The following is an 18,446-nucleotide window of genomic DNA, read 5'->3' as shown; positions in this document are numbered from 1 at the left end:
ATATAAGCACACAGCTTGTGTGCCACAGAAAAAGAAATAGACATTTATCTTGCTGAATTGGCAGCTAAGCAGGAGAAGCCAGACAAAGATCCAACACTTCCCAAGAAACATTGACAACTGGCAAGGACTAATGAGTCTTGCAAACCTAAATACCCCAGTCAGAATTGCAATCAGCAGAAACACCTGTCCAAGACTGCAGCCCAGGGACAACTGCATTACCACCTACAACCACCGGAGGGAGCCCAAAAGCAGAATTCACAACAGTACCTCCCCCTTGAGGAGGGGTCACCGAACCCTCACCAGAGCCCCCAAGCCGATCAGGATGAGCCAGATGAAAGGCACGAACCAAATCAGCGGCATGGACATCAGAGGCAAAAACCCAAGAATTATCCTCCTGGCCATAACCCTTCCATTTGACCAGGTACTGAAGCTTCCGCCTCGAAAAATGGGAATCCAAAATCTTCTCAACAACATATTCCAACTCCCCATCAACCAACACAGGGGCTGGAGGATCAGCAGAGGGAATAACGGGCTCCACATATTTCCGCAATAAAGATCTATGGAAGACATTATGGAAAGCAAAAGAGGCCGGAAGCGCTAGTCGAAAAGACACCGGATTAATAATCTCAGAAATCCTATAAGGACCAATAAACCGAGGCTTAAACTTAGGAGAAGAAACCTTCATAGGAACATGACGGGAAGACAACCAGACCAGATCCCCAACCCGAAGCCGGGAACCAACACACCGACGACGGTTAGCAAAACGTTGAGCCTCCTCCTGAGACAACACCAAATTGTCCACCACATGAGCCCAAATCTGCTGCAACCTGTCCACCACAGAATCCACACCAGGACAGTCAGAAGGCTCAACCTGCCCAGAAGAAAAACGAGGATGAAAACCAAAATTACAAAAGAAAGGCGAAACCAAAGTAGCTGAACTAGCCCGATTATTAAGGGCAAACTCGGCAATGGCAAGAAAGCCACCCAATCATCCTGATCAGCAGACACAAAGCATCTCAAATAAGTCTCCAAAGTCTGATTAGCTCGCTCGGTCTGGCCATTTGTCTGAGGATGAAATGCAGAAGAAAAAGACAAATCTATGCCCAGCCTAGCACAAAAGGCCCGCCAAAACCTAGAAACAAACTGGGAACCTCTGTCAGACACAATATTCTCCGGAATACCATGCAAACGAACCACATGCTGAAAGAACAACGGAACCAAATCAGAAGAGGAAGGCAATTTAGGTAAGGTCACCAAATGAACCATCTTAGAGAACCGGTCACAAACAACCCAGAATATAAGCACACAGCTTGTGTGCCACAGAAAAAGAAATAGACATTTATCTTGCTGAATTGGCAGCTAAGCAGGAGAAGCCAGACAAAGATCCAACACTTCCCAAGAAACATTGACAACTGGCAAGGACTAATGAGTCCTGCAAACCTAAATACCCCAGTCAGAATTGCAATCAGCAGATACACCTGTCCAAGACTGCAGCCCAGGGACAACTGCATTACCACCTACAACCACCGGAGGGAGCCCAAAAGCAGAATTCACAACAATTTACCATTCAGGATCTCAGGAAAGATGGGGAACAAACTTTGATATGGACAAATGGACAATTTCTTTGTAACTATTTCAGCCGTTTTATGTTTTGCTGTAATGATGTTTTTGGTGGACAATCCAATAAACCCCTACATTTCTTATGAGGCATCTGGTAAAGAGTCTTGATTAAATAAATATACGAAATTAGTATATGTAACATTTGGCCAGCCATACCTGATTTTTTTTGTGCTATTTTTGTGGATTTCCTTCTACTTGCACACGGGGCAAGAGAGAAGAGCTTTGCTAAATGTTAGTTGTGTATGTTTTCAGGAATTCCACCACGATATTTCAAGTCACAAGAATCAGACAGGAACCTAGGAGTGAGACTAACAGGTGCCAGATGGATTGACAAGTACTAGAAGATATACAAGTGCCAGACGTACTGAAGATAGATGTGCTGATGACCAGAGCCAAGCAATGTTCAACAAAGGAACTACAAGCTGAGATATTTCAAGGTAAGAGCAATGGATTTAATTAATTCTAAGTTAAGTCAACTGAAATTTACATCTTTAAATGAAAACTCTAATTTCAAAGTCTTCTGGCTTAGCTTACATTCAGAATAAAAGATGGTAAATTTAAAGATAGATTCTAAACTGCTGTACAGCAGAGAAAAATAAAAATTGAAAAATATTTTACAATTGGTTGATGTATTTCACAAGTTTGTGTCAGAGAAATCCAAAAAAGACTGTGTATCAAAGGAAATTAGTGATGTTCCCGAGATTGACTGTAATGTGGAGTGAACAAGATGTAAGACACGTGTCTGTAATGGCCACTGTCACGATTCACACCGTGACTGTCACCCCTACGTCACGGATCAGGGTGACGTAAGGCCAACAGAAGGCTATCACATGTGCAGGGGGCTTATCTTACTTATCCCACTGCTGCTCCAATGTGATCAAAACACACCAGGCTATTGACCTCTTAGGTTACCGCAGGGGCTTATTTTAGTTATCCCACTGCTCTGCAATATACCACGAACTGCAGGGATTTATGTATATCCCGCTTTACAGTTCTGCTTAAAAACTTGCAGCTCTCTGGCACCCCCCATACCCTCAGGTCAGATTAGGTACTACACCTAGGGTAATTAGTCACCAGAAAGGCTGCCTGCTATGTAGTGGCTATTGGGCACGCTGCAGCGAGGCGATATAACTACTCCCACTCAGGCAGGAACAATAATTATCAACACCGCCGTCGCTACAACGACTCCCAAAAGCGCAGGACAAGGTATGCTGCCACCAGCTTCGATTAACGGGTCCGAAGCTAGCCCAAAACAGTAGCGTAATTCCCTTCAGAAGACTTAGGGTACGTTTTAGAGCAGGAGAATGAAAACTAGTAATTTAAATATTTTACTCCGAAAGATTAAGGCAGTGTTTATAAAAAGGTATATATGAGACAATTGGAAATATGTACAAAGCAATTATAAAATAACGGGATTAAATGAGAAAAGGTAAAACTCACATGTTCTCAGATCATTTCAGGCAAAACCAGGGTAGTCAGCGGAGCCCCAAATATCCCAGTTCATCAGGGCTGGCAGTAAGAGCTCCTCAGGTAAGACTAACTGCTAGGTGCCTTGCAGAAAACTTATAGCTGCAGCCTGGTGACGTCACTAAAAGGGTTGAGTTAACATCGCCCTCCCCTCTCCTCAGCTTTACAGTTTTCTCCAACAATTCTTATAATTCTTGTATTTTCGCTCCCGAACGTGTCAGAATCATAACACACCCAGCATTCATCTTATTTTAAAATTGGCTTTCTAATGAGACCAAATTTGTCCTAGTTGTTCCGCACGGTTGAGGAGAAATCCGCACTTTGCACTCATTGGGCCTGGCTGCTCGCTCTTACAGTGGATGATAGATCTGCCGATGGAGATTCGCAACATGGACTTCTCATTTTCCTAGCCCAAATCGGTGGCCCAATATCTTATTATAAAGGAACAAAGGACTTCCTGTCTTTAGAGAAATTCTATACCAGTTCTAGCTGATTCTGGATGAGAGGATGGAGAGTGAGCAATGTAGGGAGATTGGCTTACAGCTCCAAGCGCAATAAAAATTCTTCTGGTAGGGGCATGAGGGGTTTGGGATCTACACATACACATCTCAACAAACAGAAACACACAGAGAAGGGTTTTTTTTAGCCCACAGCATGGGTGCTAACAGGCAAAGCTACAAAATCATATTACATTTCATACAATATCGAGACAGCCACTCAAGGTGACCTTGTGTCTCATGATGTAAAAAAAGATGGAGGAAACGTGGGAGGAGACATGAGAACTGACGAAGATGAGGCATTAGGGACAGATGTACAAGGTCCACTAAAAATAGAAGACGTCTAAGAGGCCCAACTCCAAATTAAAGTTAGGAAAAACTTGCTAAAATTATGCAAACTCATTCCTGCATATGATAACAAATGTGTGCAGAAATTCAGAAATATTTGAGAGTTTTGCTGATAAGTTTGATTTCACTAATGAGGAGAAAAATCAGTTGTTTATAATGTGGCTTCCAGTAACTTTTTCTAGACGGCTAACATTGAAAATGTAGAATGATAATGAATTATATGGAGATTTAACCAATATAGAAAGATTAAGAATTCTGATGTTCTGTGGATTAAAAGAAAATTATTCAGATATTGATATTCTTCAAAAATTAAGAATTGGCTGGAAGAATGTACGTTTACATTCATGTCCATATTTGAAAGGTTGTACAAAACTCTCATTAAAAATGTCAAAACGCAATCAATGATAAAATGTTTTGTAAACATATTTGGATTCCTAAATTCTGTATCTCGTGTTATTGCGTCACAAAAAGATTGTTTATTTGAATGTGCAATCCCTTGATTTTTCTAGAAAACATGAAAATTTTGAAATTTTGAAAGGAAAATATATCGTACTAAGTTTGTAAAAACAGACAGAATAAAATCTTATCAGAAGCCAAAATCAAAATCTCTAAAACTGAGTTATCCCCAAAATCAAATCTATGATGTGAGAAGAAAATTACATATTTTTTATAAGCCCTACCAAATGATCCAAGAGTCCACTAAAGAAGTTACACAGAAAGAATTAAAAATTCAAGGTTCAGATCTTTCTGTAAAAAGACAAATGGCGGAAATTGACAGACACAAATAGGTGGCTTCACAGAACCACATCATGAGCGGTAAGCTGAAGACTCCATTATCGGAGTTCTTAAAAGAATCTGTAAGTCTAAAAATGGCAATTTTAAATAGAGCTTTTCAGGACATTATCGACAGAGAGATAAGATTTGGTTTAGGAATTGGCTAAAAATATAATTGCATTATATGTTGTGTAAAAGTGTTATACAATGTATTATTTAGTAATTTGTAATTATCTTAAACAGTATAATTCTGTAGTTCTATAGTTTTTGTAGATATACAAGTAGATATATTAACTATATAATTGTCTAAGGGTCACTTCCGTCTGTCTGTCACGGAAATCCCAAGTCGCTGATTGGTCGCGGCAAAACGGCCACGACCAATCAGCGACGGACACAGTTGGGCGGCAAAATGGCTGCTCCCTACTCCCCTGCAGTCAGTGCCTGCTCCATACTCCACTCCAGCGCTCACACAGGGTTAATGGCAGCATTAACGGATATGCCGTTATGCCGCGGTGTAACGCACTCCGTTAACGCTGCTATTAACCCTGTGTGACCAACTTTTTACTATTGATGCTGCCAATGCAGCATCAATAGTAAAAATATCTAATGTTAAAAATAAAAAAAAATAAAAATTCATTATATACTCACCCTCCGTCGGCCCCCCAGATCCAGCCCAGGCCTTTCCCGCTCCTCGCGACGTTTCGGTGACCGGTCCATGCATTGTGGTCTCACGAGATGACCGTTACGTCATCATCTCGCGAGACCGCAATGCACTTTTGGGACCGGAGCGTCGCGAGGACCATCGGTAAACGCCTGGGCTGGATCCATGGGGCCGACGGAGGGTGAGAGTATATAACTATTTTTATTTTAATTCTTTTTTTAACAGGGATATGGTGCCCACATTGCTATATACGTACTACGTGGGCTGTGTTAAATACTGCGTGGGCTGTGTTATATACTGTACATCTCAGTGCTATATACTACGTGGGCTGTGCTATATACTATGTGGCTGTGGTATATATTACGTGGCTGGGCAATATACTACATCGCTGTGCTCTATACTACGTGGCCTGTGTTATATACTGCATGGGCAGTGTTATATACGACATCTCTGTGCTGTATACTACGTGGCTGTGCAATATATTACATGGTGGCTGTGCAATATACTACGTGGCTGTGCAATATATTACGTGGATGGGCAATATACTACGTAACTGTGCAATATATTGTGTGCCTGGGCAATATACTACATGGCTGTGTTATATACTACCTGGCTGTGCTATATACTACGTGGGCTGTGTTATACGCTACTTGGCTGTGCTATATTTCTCTGCTGTATCTGTGCATCATGAATCATGGTATGGGTTAAAGAGGAGGGCCCACTGAGACTTTCGTCCGGGGCTCTCAAAAACCTGGGCTGTGCTATATACTACGTGGCTGGGCAATATACTATGTGGCTGTGCTATATACTACATGGCTGTGCTATATACTAAATGGGCTGTGTTATATACTACGTGGGCTGTTATACGCTACTTAGCTGTGCTATATTTCTCTGCTGTATCTGTGCATCATGAATCGTGGTATGTGTTAAAGAGGAGGGCCCACTGAGACTCTTTTGCCCGGGGCCATCAAAAACCTGGAGCCGGCCCTGGCTTCACTGATTGGTCACATCTGGCCACGAACAATCAGCGACAGGCGCAGTCCGCCCGCGAATTGGCGCGGAATTTGAACCACGCTTCGCTAATTGGTCGCGGCCGGCCTAATCCTGTGTATAAATTGCATTATTCTGAAAGCTTCATAAATAAACTACATACATATTCTAGAATACCCGATGCGTTAGAATTGGGCCACCATCTAGTATTAGAAATAAGAGAAGAGATTTTTATCCCAAAAAGGTCTAATACGTGGACAAAACCAAAACAAATGGGAAAGGCTACCATAATGTCCACAATCCCTCCAGCAGAGAGGGGAATTGGAAGGATTAATAAATGCTAAGCGAGACAGTGAATAATACCATCTAGAGATAAGTTTAAAATAAGACTCATGAAGAGCCATGGACATGGTGGCAGAATAAGTCAAGGACATGGCCAGTTCCCAATTATCTAGAGCTACAGAAAGATTCAAAGTAGATTCCCATTTGCTCATGTATGGGGATTTTATAATTTTGAAATAGTTATTAAACCACTGGTAGATATATTGAGTAGACCAAAATATGCTATGACCAGAGTTGTATAAAATATTAATTGCCGGCTCCGATAAACGAGGGCGACCAGTCACCAGTGGTCTCAGAAAATCCTTTAAAATAGTAATCTGCATAAAAGCCAATGAGGGAACACCAAACCTATCTTTAAGGTGGGTAAATGAAACAAACTTGTTACCATCAAAGAGGTCATGTAGTTTAGAGATTCCCCAGTCAGCCCAACTTGAATGCAGATCAAATGAGAAAACAGTAGCCAAAAAAGAGAGGGGACGTCTCAGCATAAGTTCCATCCTAGTGAAACCACTTTTAATTTTGAGAAATTTCCGCCATGCCACAAGAACAGCTGCAAATATCGGATGATCAGACCGAAGCAAAGACTTAGAGGTGAATAAATTGATAATACTACAAGGTGGAGAATTCCTATCTATATAATCGTCTAAGGGGTACTTCCGTCTGTCTGTCTGTTATTCTGTAACAGAAATCCCGCCGAGAATTGGCCCCTCCCTACTCTCTTCCAGTCAGTGCCCCCCTTCCTACTCCCCTCCAGTCAGTGCCAGTGTCTCCCCATCCCGCACCAACTTTTTACTATTGATGCTGCCTATGCAGCATCAATAGTAAAAAGATATGTTAAAAAGTAAAAAAAACATAAAAAATAGTGCTACTCTCACCTTCCGCCGTCCACCAATGCGCGCAATGCTGCCACCAGCTTCCGTTCCCAGTGATGCATTACGAAATTACTATATATATACTACGTGGGCTGTGCTACATATTACGTGGGCTGTTATGTACTGCCTGGCTGCTATATACTACGTGGGATGTTATATACTGCGTAGGCTGTGTTATATACTGCGTGGGCTGTTATATACTTTGTGGGCTGTGTATATACTGCGTGGGCTGTGTTATATACTTTGTGGGCTGGTATATACTTTGTGGGCTGTGTATATACTGTGTGGGCTGTTATATACTGCGTGGGTTGTTATATACTGCATGGGCTGTTATATATTGCGTGGCCTGTGTTATATACTGCATGGGCTGTTATATACTGCATGGGCTGTGTTATATACTGCGTGGCCTGCATTATATACATGGGCTGTGTTATATACTACGTGGGCTGTGCTATATATTACGTGGGCTGTTATATACTGCCTGGCTGCTATATATTACGTGGGCTGTGTTATATACTGGGTGGGCTGTTATATATTATGTGGCCTGTGTTATATACTGCGTGGGTGGTGCTATATACATGACCTGGGCCTGTGGAAGTAGATGCAGGAATGGAAGAAATAACACAGTGGGATTTCAAAAATAGACCCTCCTCAGGTGTAAGAAAAACTGCATTTTTCTCACTATAATTAAAGATGAGCCTCAGTGGAAAACCCCACTTGTAAAGAAGGCCTTTCTCTCTCAGCATTGAGGTGAGTGATCTAAAGTGCCTCTGACCCTCAATAGTCGCTTTGGACAGGTCAGCAAACAACTTAAACAAACAACTTAAGATGGTGAAACGGTTACGGGAACCCTGTAGATTATGAGCCCTTGCGGGCAGGGTCCTCTCCTCCTGTACCAGTTGTGACTTGTATTGTTCAAGATTATTGTACTTGTTTTATTATGTATACCCCTCCTCACATGTAAAGCGCCATGGCATAAATGGCGCTATAATAATAAATAATAATAATAATAATCCTCCTTTAATTTTGACCAGGCTTTGTATTTTCTCTTTAATATGATAAAAGTGAATTTTCATGATAACATTTCTAGGGAGGTCTTTAGGGACAGGAGGCTTAGGAAGACGATGGATACGATCTATAATGAGATCCGTATCCGAAAGATTGGGAATCATACTCCTAAAAATCCCCTTAAACTCAGGGAGCTTAATTGGAGAGATATCTTCAGATATACCTCTTACTTTTAATGTTGTTATGATGGGATCAGTCCTCTAGATCTGCCAACTTAAGCTTCAACTAACAAATCTCTGACTTAAGAGTCAGACTGTTCCTTTAGGGACAGTGCATGTGTCTTTTCCAATTCTCCCAGTCTAACTTCATGGTTATCCAACCGAGAAGTGAAAAACTCGAGTCTCCTGAAATATTTTCGTCTGGTTGTCCATATCAAGACGCAATCTGGTGCTAAGTTTATCAACCAGAGTATCCATACACGCCTCAAGCGACGTTGCATCATAAAAGGTACAAGACAGGAAGACACAGATGGTTTCTCGGTCCTTGGTTTGGAGTTTTTTGGACTAGGATCGGGAGAGTAATTAGTAGAGTCCTCTTCTGAAGAAATGGTAATGGAGGACCGCTTTCCCCCCAACTCGAGGGACCCTTCCTCTTTGAAGAGGAAGAGAGGTCCATGGGCTCAGTAGGAATGAGTGAACAGGGAAGTTCCACACCGAGCTCTGCTAAGCAAGCTTTAGGCGTGGACACAGAACGAGAAAGGGCCTTGATAGTGGACTGTGAGAGCTCTCTCTCAATAGGAGAACGAGACTTAACTGGACTCAGCAAATTAACCGAGTCCCTTGAAGAATCACGATTAGCTCATGGATCCTTATTTTGTTTTTGAGCTCTAGAAGAACCGGAAGATTTAGCCATAGGCAATTTAGAGGTGAGATGACTCATGGTGTCCAGCAGTATTATAAAAGTGATTGAAAGTATGACAAGGTCCCACCACAATGTGATATTGTATCAGTTACGACGTAGAAACTTGTTATATATTTTACCAACCTCTCACTTTAAAATTTTATCTCCGAATAAGATACAGGTAAAAGTGACCTAATATGTAAATAGGTAGATATATAAATATACAATTCAAATTTGTTATAGGCTGTATATAATTATTATTATTAATATTATATTAATCAGAACCAACTCCCACTTTATTAAAAGTAACTGCTAAAAAGAAATTGACCAAAAAGACCTGTTCAGGCAATAAAAATACCCACCCCTTCCCCACCCTAAATGAAACCAAGCAAGCAATAAGTCAATATTATGCAAAGACAGAGCAGCTGTAATCTTCTGCAGCCTCCAGAAGATGGCTGCAGTCAGCGGTAACGTCACCGCCAGAGGAGAAGCTAGGGAACCAATGGAAACAACGGTCCGTGACAGGATCTTCCCGGGCGGTGTGCCCAATGAAAACAGAAGCAAAATAGATCCCAGACCCCCGGTTCACAAGGGGTAACCCGAAGGAAGTTTTCTGAAGTAGTTCCGAAGCAATTTGAGCACTTACAAGAATATCGCAGGTAGTGATGACGTCACTGAAGCGGTGGAAGATGGCGCCTGGAGCGGTCCGTGGTAGAAGCTTCACCCTCGGAGTGTCAGGTGCAAATACAGTTAAAAGGGGGAGAAAGCCCCTGGTAGGGTAGGGGCACGCCCAGGGAAGGTGATCCGTTGTAGTTTGTGACACCGTCCATTTAGCGGTGACGTCACCGAGATGGAGGAAGATGGCGCCTGGAGAGGTCCCTGACAGAATCTTCACACCCGGTGTGCCAGGTCCAAACGTAGTCAAACGGGGGTGAAAACCATCCGGTTGGGTAGGGGAACACCTAAGGAAGGTCCAAGGAGGTGTTTCTTGTTAGTCTGTCACACCGCCCGATTAGCGGTGATGTCACTGAAAGAAAAAATGCCGGACCACCAGCTCTTATGACAGGCTATGACAGGGTCTTCAAAGATGATGTGCCTGGTACTAATTAAATAAAAAAAGGGTAAACCCCCCCCCAGATGGCCAGGGCCAACCCCAAAAAACACCTCCAGTGATGTAATTAATAGAAATTAACACAATGTCTTCAGCAGAGCAATAGAGGGTACTGAGGTAACCATAGCAACCTACAGACACCAGGTAAAACAGGTAAATCAGAAAAAAGGCACTAAAAGCAAGGATTGTTTTAAAAATGTCATAAATCCACACAAATGTATATAAAAAATAAAAAACACAATGTTTAAAAAGAAAAATTGTAGTCCTGTAGTTTATTTTACTCAATCACAGGGACAATCTGAGTGACAGATAAAAGATGTGTGTATGAGCAGCTGCCAAGAGTGAATATAACGTAAGAGTAACATGGAATGCGATACGTTTGATGTATGAATGAGATGCCTGATCATTTATGGTATGCTGGCAAAAACGTGTGTTTATGGGAAATAATGCAAATCAGTTAAATTATTAGAATATTAAGATGTAAAGAAATATTATTTACTCAACATATATTTCTTTAGTAATTATTTCTTGATTTAGTTAATTGTGGATAAGTGCAATCACACATCAAAATGGTTTCCAATTTTATGGTATTCAGTGTTTTTTTTTAATGGTTACATAGATGGGTACACAGCTTCAGACAAATATATGGCATTAAGCCGATATGACAGTTAAAAAAATTATTTTTAATTTTGTTTTTTATAAATGAATTCTTTCATAAAATAATATTATTTGATATTAACCCCTTCATGACCGGGGGATTTTTCGTTTTTCCGTGTTCGTTTTTCGCTCCCCTCCTTCCCAGAGCCATAACTTTTTTATTTTTCCGTCAATTTGGCCATGTGAGGGCTTATTTTTTGCGGGACGAGTTGTACTTTTGAACGACATCATTGGTTTTAGCATGTCGTGTACTAGAAAACGGGAAAAAAATTCCAAGTGCGGTGAAATTGCAAAAAAAGTGCAATCCCACATTGGTTTTTTGTTTGGCTTTTTTGCTAGGTTCACTAAATGCTAAAAATGACCTGCCATTATGATTCTCCAGGTCATTACGAGTTCATAGACACCAAACATGACTAGGTTATTTTTTATCTAAGTGGTGAAAAAAAATTCCAAACTTTGCTAAAAAAAAAAAAAAAAAAAAAAAAAATTGCGCCATTTTCCGATACTCGTAGCGTCTCCATTTTTCATCATCTGGGGTCGGTTGAGGGCTTATTTTTTGCATGCCGAGATGACATTTTTAATGATAGCATTTTGGTGCAGATACGTTCTTTTGATCGCCCGTTATTGCATTTTAACGCAATGTCGCGGCGACCAAAAAAACGTAATTCTGGCGTTTCGAGTTTTTTTCCCGCTACGCTGTTTAGCGATCAGGTTAATACTTTTTTTTATTTGATAGATCGGGCGATTCTGAGCGCGGCGATACCAAATATGCGTAGATTTGATATTTTTTTTATTGATTTATTTTGATTGGGGCGAAAGGGGGGTGATTTAAACTTTTATGTTTTTTTTATTTTTTTCACATTTTTTTAAACTTTTTTTTTTTAACTTTTGCCATGCTTCAATAGCCTCCATGAGAGGCTTGAAGCAGGCACAACCCGATCGGCTCTGCTACATAGCAGCGATCTGCTGATCGCTGCTATGTAGCAGAATTGCACGTGTGCTGTGAGCGCCGACCACAGGGTGGCGCTCACAGCGACGGGCAATCAGTAACCATAGAGGTCTCAAGGACCTCTATGGTTACCATTCACAAGCATCGCCGACCCCCGATCATGTGACGGGGGTCGGCGATGACGTCATTTCTGGCCGCCCGGCCGGAAGCGGTAGTTAAATGCCGCTGTCTGCGTTTGACAGCGGCATTTAACTAGTTAATAGGTGCGGGCAGATCGCGATTCTGCCCGCGCCTATTACGGGCACATGTCAGCTGTTCAAAACAGCTGACATGTCCCGGCTTTGGTGCGGGCTCACCGCGGAGCCCTGCATCAAAGCAGGGGAGCCGGCATCGGACGGTATAGTACGTCCGATGCCGGTAAGGGGTTAAGGGGGAAATGTGTTTTTGATCCTGATTACATCATCAATACCTCTTCTTCACACATTTTAATAAAGAAGAAATATTAATAAGGTACTATTGGGAATAATAACATAAAGTATTATAAGAGTAATTTTTTACTCTAATGAAGGGTATTATATGCAAAGTTGCATAATTTAAATATTTCGGTAATACAAGGTTATGACAAATATGAAAACATCCAAATAATGGAAATATTAAGGGTATGTGTTATTGAGACATAACCTCTGCATTTGTCATCAACATATAAAGGTATTATTTTTATTCTAATTTTTATTTTTCATTTTTATTCTTATTTCATTTTTCTTAATTTTTATTTTTTATCTCAAGAAAAAAAATCAATATTTAATGAAGTAATTTCAAGTACAAGAATATTGCTTCATTAAATATAGTGATCATATGTTTCATTATAAGGGAAATGTTTCAATTCTGAGTTAAATACAACAATTCTTTCACTCATTCATTCATATATATTCTTTTTTTGGTTCATGGCTATACAGTCTTACATATTATTGGTCTAATAAATATAGTTTATTAATAAAGTTTTAGTAATAAAGATGGAAACACTTGTTACATAAAAAACACACTGGTATCTAAAGGTAATTACACCTATGACGTAAAAATATTCTATCACATGAAGAATATGGTTAATAATGTATTATCATTTATGTTTTATTTTTCCAAATATGAATTCAATATTAATATTCTGATAACAATTATATGGATATTATTGATTGCTATGGTACGCTGTGATATTATAGGTTAGGGAAATTACCAGATTTGGTATAGAATTAGGGAATGAAGACTTCAGTCAAGATACTGGAATTACGTTAATAAAGACTTTTTATATTTCTAAATTCAAATGATTCTTAAAAGCTGTAAGAAAAAGGCGCTATCCAGAAGTTCCACAAGGTAACAATGCTATGATTTCTGAGTAATAATAGACTGTGTCAATTTCAATTCATGTCACCACTGACAACTATTACTGCAGCATCCATCACTGACAACCACGACTGCAGTATCCATCACTGACAAACATGATTGCAGTATCTAAACTGACAACCACAACTGCAGAGGACGATGATCCTATGCTGCTAAAATGAACTGTGTTATCACATTTTTGTCACGTTTCAGTGGTTTCCTATCACCTATAGCTTCAATGGAAGCTGGTGAACAGTAAAGTAATTGTCAGGAAGCTACAACCCTGACGAGCCCTGTGCACTAAGAACTGGTTATGGTGCTATGTTTAGCAAGGAAGAGTCATTTTAACCCTTGCTGTGCTGACCAAAGATGTCACACCTGTTCCAAGGCCAATGGGGATGATATGGAAGGATTCCAGAAATGTCCAAGGCGAGCCAATGTAAGTCCAGGTCTCTAAAGGGGAAGCGAACAAAAAAGTGAAAAATCCAGCTTCAAAAAAATATCTAAATTTATTGAGAATAAAATGCAAAGTCTAATGACATGGTTCACATAAAGGTGAGAAGCAGGCTACGCGTTTTGAACAATAACATGTTCTTTCTCTTGTTTGAAACGAGTAGCCTGCTACTCACCTTCATGTGAACCATGTCATTGGACTTTGCATTTTATTCTCAATAAATTTGGAAGCTGGATTTTTCACTTTTTTGTTCGCTTCATTGTTCCACGTGATGACTACACGGTATCCAGGCTTCCCCACAACACATGCCTAACAGGTGAGCTAGTATTTTACCATTTTTTTCTTGCTCAGTTCTCTAAAGGTGACACTGCACAGATATTAATGCTGCATTTCATTTATGGACTTTGTTTTCTTATCAACATTTCAATTTATGTACTTTGATTGACACATGACACACGGTCTCTACAATATCTACATGCCATTTCAAAAGAATTATAATATTGTTTTAAAAGAACCAAGAAGAAGACACCAAGATGAAGACCAGATGACATCAGATGAAAATGTATATGTATAGGGAAGTACAATATATTTTATATGAATCTTGGTCACGGCTTACCATAACATGAATTTACAAATCATTATTGAGTACGTATAACAATAATGTATTATTATTATTATTATGGACATTAAATTATTTTGCCAAAGAAGAAGAAAGAAGATCTTATTGTCAATATATCTACTTTGAGGGTTCCAATTAATGTCTGTCACCCTCAAAAGAGGGAATTGTTAAATATTAATTATTGACTCAATTCTGTGCTGAGCCTCGTTGAAGGTTTCGCTGACACTACATTTGCTATTCCTGTATATTTAGCTCAGAGTAAAAGTTAACACCATATAGAGAGAACACGTGCTCTATGGGACATATATAATCACGGCTCTTAGGAGGGTGGGGGCGCTCATTTGGGACTTCTCCTTCACTCTCTACGGATTTCAGACTCCACACAGATGGAATGAACAGCTGGTATGTGAGTTAACAATGATGACTTCTACCATACTCTATGACAGAGACAGACGCCATTTACCATTCAGGATCCCAGGAAAGATGGGGAACAAACTTTGATATGAACAAACTCTTTGTAACTATTTTACCTATTTTATGTTTTGCTGTAATGATGTTTTTTGGTGGACAATCCAATAAACCACTACATTTTTTTATGAGGCATCTGGTAAAGAGTCTTGATTAAATAAATATACAAACCAAGTATATTTAACACAGCCCCCAAACATAGTATAATGCAATGCTCCACTCAAAGTATAATGCAGCCCCCATACACAAATAGTATAATGCAGCCCACACACATACACAGTACGCATATACAATACTCACCTCTCCTTCCCTTTCCCTGCGCTGCTGTAGGCTCTGCTCCGGTCTCATCAGCTCCACGGCTAGCAAAGCATGGCGCACGATGATGTGACATCATTGTGCGCCCACTGAGTCACATGCAGAGTGGGAATGATGGGAGAGGATGAGCGTCAGCCGACGCTCTCTCCTCCATCACTAGTTTCCACTGTATCGGCGTCTATGATGCCGGTAAGTTGAATGCGCAATGCGGAGGGAAGGTGGTGCCGGGCCCCAAAGCGGCCGCAGGGTGTGCTGCTATTAGCGGCACACCACTGGCTGGGGGTCCCTGGTGGAGCGGTGACCCTAGGCAAGGCAGCCCCTAACAGCAGCCCTGCTTTGAGTAGGCTAATGTACATTATGGAAATTCTGGAGAGAGGTCTCATTCTGGAACTTCCTTGTGGGATAGATTTAATTTTTCATAAAGGCTTTTCACTGAGATGCTGTATTCACTATGTAGGGAATCACGCACAGCAGCAGGTAGGCATTGGGTAGCGTTCACACAGGCAGTGCGGTTTGATCCAAACAGGTTAAGTTTTATTACTTTAGTAAAACTCCAAGGGAATCAAAACCAGTAAACAGTTCATTCAGCAGCACATATGTCAGGGTGGCTCACACAGAGTGCAATGCTGTCCCTCTCAGCTTCTGCTGATACTGCCAACACCAAACATCTTTTCTGCCTCTCAGACACAATAAGGTGATATATTCAGTCTGCTCTCCCAAAACCAACTTTACTCACAGAAGAGGTACTGTCCCAGCAATGTTTGTATCACCTTCAGCCCAAGCTCCAGCAGCTCCAGTGCCAAACAAAAGTGTTCAACTCAAGGAACAGTTCACACTGAACAAGCTGCAGCTTCCACACATTACTACCACACACAGACTGCTCAGCTTTCCTAGCTGACCCGTGCATTCTCCATTCAGAGAGAGACCTTGGATTGTCTCTCCCAGCTACACTCCACTCTGCTCAACATCCCCAACAGACTGAGAGCTCCCAGGTGAACACGGCCCTGGTTCTAAGTCAAAACCAGGTGCATCTAATCGCAATCTGTAGCGGTAGGACTAAACCCTAGCACACCTGGCCTTGTACAGCCATCATGGTGTGAACGTGCTATGTGATCAAGGAGACTGTAAATTCGACAAGTCCGATCTGCACTCACGGAGATTTATGTGGACTTACATATGACTGTAGGTGACATCTACATTATCTGTAGTCAGAGAGTTATCACTGTGTTATCTGTGGTGTTACATAGGACTACAGGTGACATCTATATTATCTGTACTCCATTATTGTGTTATCTGTTGTGTTACATAGGACTGCATGTGACATCTACTACATTATCTGTACTCAAAGTTATCATTGTGTTATCGGAGGTGTTACACGAGACTGCAGGTGACATCTACATTTGTACTCAGATGGTTATCACTTATATGTGGCGTTACATAGGACTGCAGGTGATATCTACTACATTTTCTATATTCAGAGAGTTATCACTGCGTTATATGTGGTGTTACATAGGACTGCAGGTGACATCTACTACATTATCTATATTCAGAGAGTTATCACTATGTAATATGTGGTGTTACATAGGACTGCAGGTGACATCTACTGCATTATCTGTATTCAGAGAGTTATCACTGTGTTATCTGTGGTGTTACATAGGACTGCAGGTGACATCTACTACATTGTCTGTATTCAGAGAGTTATCACTGTTATCTGTGGGGTTACATAGGACTGCATGTGACATCTACTGCATTATCTGTACTCTGAGTTATCACTGTGTTATTGGTGGTGTTACATAGGACTGCAGGTGACATCTACTACATTATCTGTACTCAGTTATCACTGTGTTATCTGTGGTGTTACATAGGACTGCAGGTGACATCTACTACACTATCTGTAATCAGAGAGCTATCACTGTGTTATCTGTGGTGTCACACAGGACTGCAGGTGACATCTACTACATTATCTGTACTCAGAGTTATTACTGTGTTATATGTGGGGTTACATAGGACTGCAGGTAACATATACTACACTATCTGTAATCAGAGAGTTATCACTGTGTTATCTGTGGTGTTACATAGGACTGCAGGTGACATCACTACATTATCTGTACTCAAAGAGTTATCACTGTGTTATCTGCGGTGATACATAGGACTGCAGGTGACATCTACTACACTATTTGTAATCAGAGAGTTATAACTGTTATCTGTGGTGTTACATAGGACTGCAGGTGACATCTACTACACTATCTGTACTCAGAGAGTTATCACTGTGTTATCTGTGGTGATACATAGGACTGCACATTCTCTACACTAAATATCGCAGTGATTATAATACAATCATCTCTGCTACATGCGGTAGGTCTCTGGTTTCGGGCACCTCTCAGTGGGCTCAGCACTCACCCGTCTTCCAAGTCCGCAGTGTCTGTGTGAAAGCAGAAACTATCAGTTTCCTCTTAAATTTCAATGTCACAAAAGTGAAATAGTTTCTCACATCTGTTCCTTATTGTGACAACTTCTCGCCGTGCACATTAGTCACTGACCTCGCACACCGAACAGTCCTGTACAGTCCAGAACCTGCTGCTGCGGAGTCGGCGCTGGGCGAACTCTGCTACATCACCCGCCACATGTGAACACACAATCTGCATGGTGAAACCTCCGCCCCTGGACTGCAGAGTCATGGAGAACGGCCAAGAGATCAGACCAGAGGCGTAGCTAGAGCTTTTGCCGCCCGGGGCTGTTCCCGAGTTTGGCGCCCCCCCTCCCCCGGCTCAATACACACAAAGGTTACCAAAAATGGTTTTCCTGTTTTGTAGAACTTAAACTGGGCCTAATGGTGTCACCCCCACATGCCAAACCTGTGACTTAATACCACCACACCATGACCAGACCACATAGTGACCGAATAATACTACATACAAGGGACAAATACCACAGCACCATTTCCAGACCACATATTACCATCACATAGTGACTGAATACTACAATACTGATCAGTAATAAAAAAAAAAAACACAATA

The 18,446-nt window shown here is 41.0% G+C and overlaps 1 protein-coding gene across 1 annotated transcript in view; it reads right to left on the bottom strand.

Annotated features, from left to right (window-relative positions):
- The window catches only part of GPR65 (G protein-coupled receptor 65), a 48,888-nt gene extending 30,783 nt beyond the window's left edge, over positions 1-18,105 (bottom strand). Inside the window, exon 1 of the mRNA XM_069745646.1 lies at positions 17,970-18,105. The gene's annotated coding sequence lies outside the window, so the exon portion shown is untranslated. The remainder of the gene's footprint in view (positions 1-17,969) is intronic.
- Positions 18,106-18,446: the final 341 nt, after the last annotated feature.

This window comes from Ranitomeya imitator, chromosome 1 (genome assembly GCF_032444005.1).
Source record: "Ranitomeya imitator isolate aRanImi1 chromosome 1, aRanImi1.pri, whole genome shotgun sequence".
Classification (NCBI taxonomy): Eukaryota; Metazoa; Chordata; class Amphibia; order Anura; family Dendrobatidae; genus Ranitomeya; species Ranitomeya imitator.
Note: the sequence above shows the minus strand (reverse complement) of the source record. Positions and strands in the feature narration are given on the sequence as shown.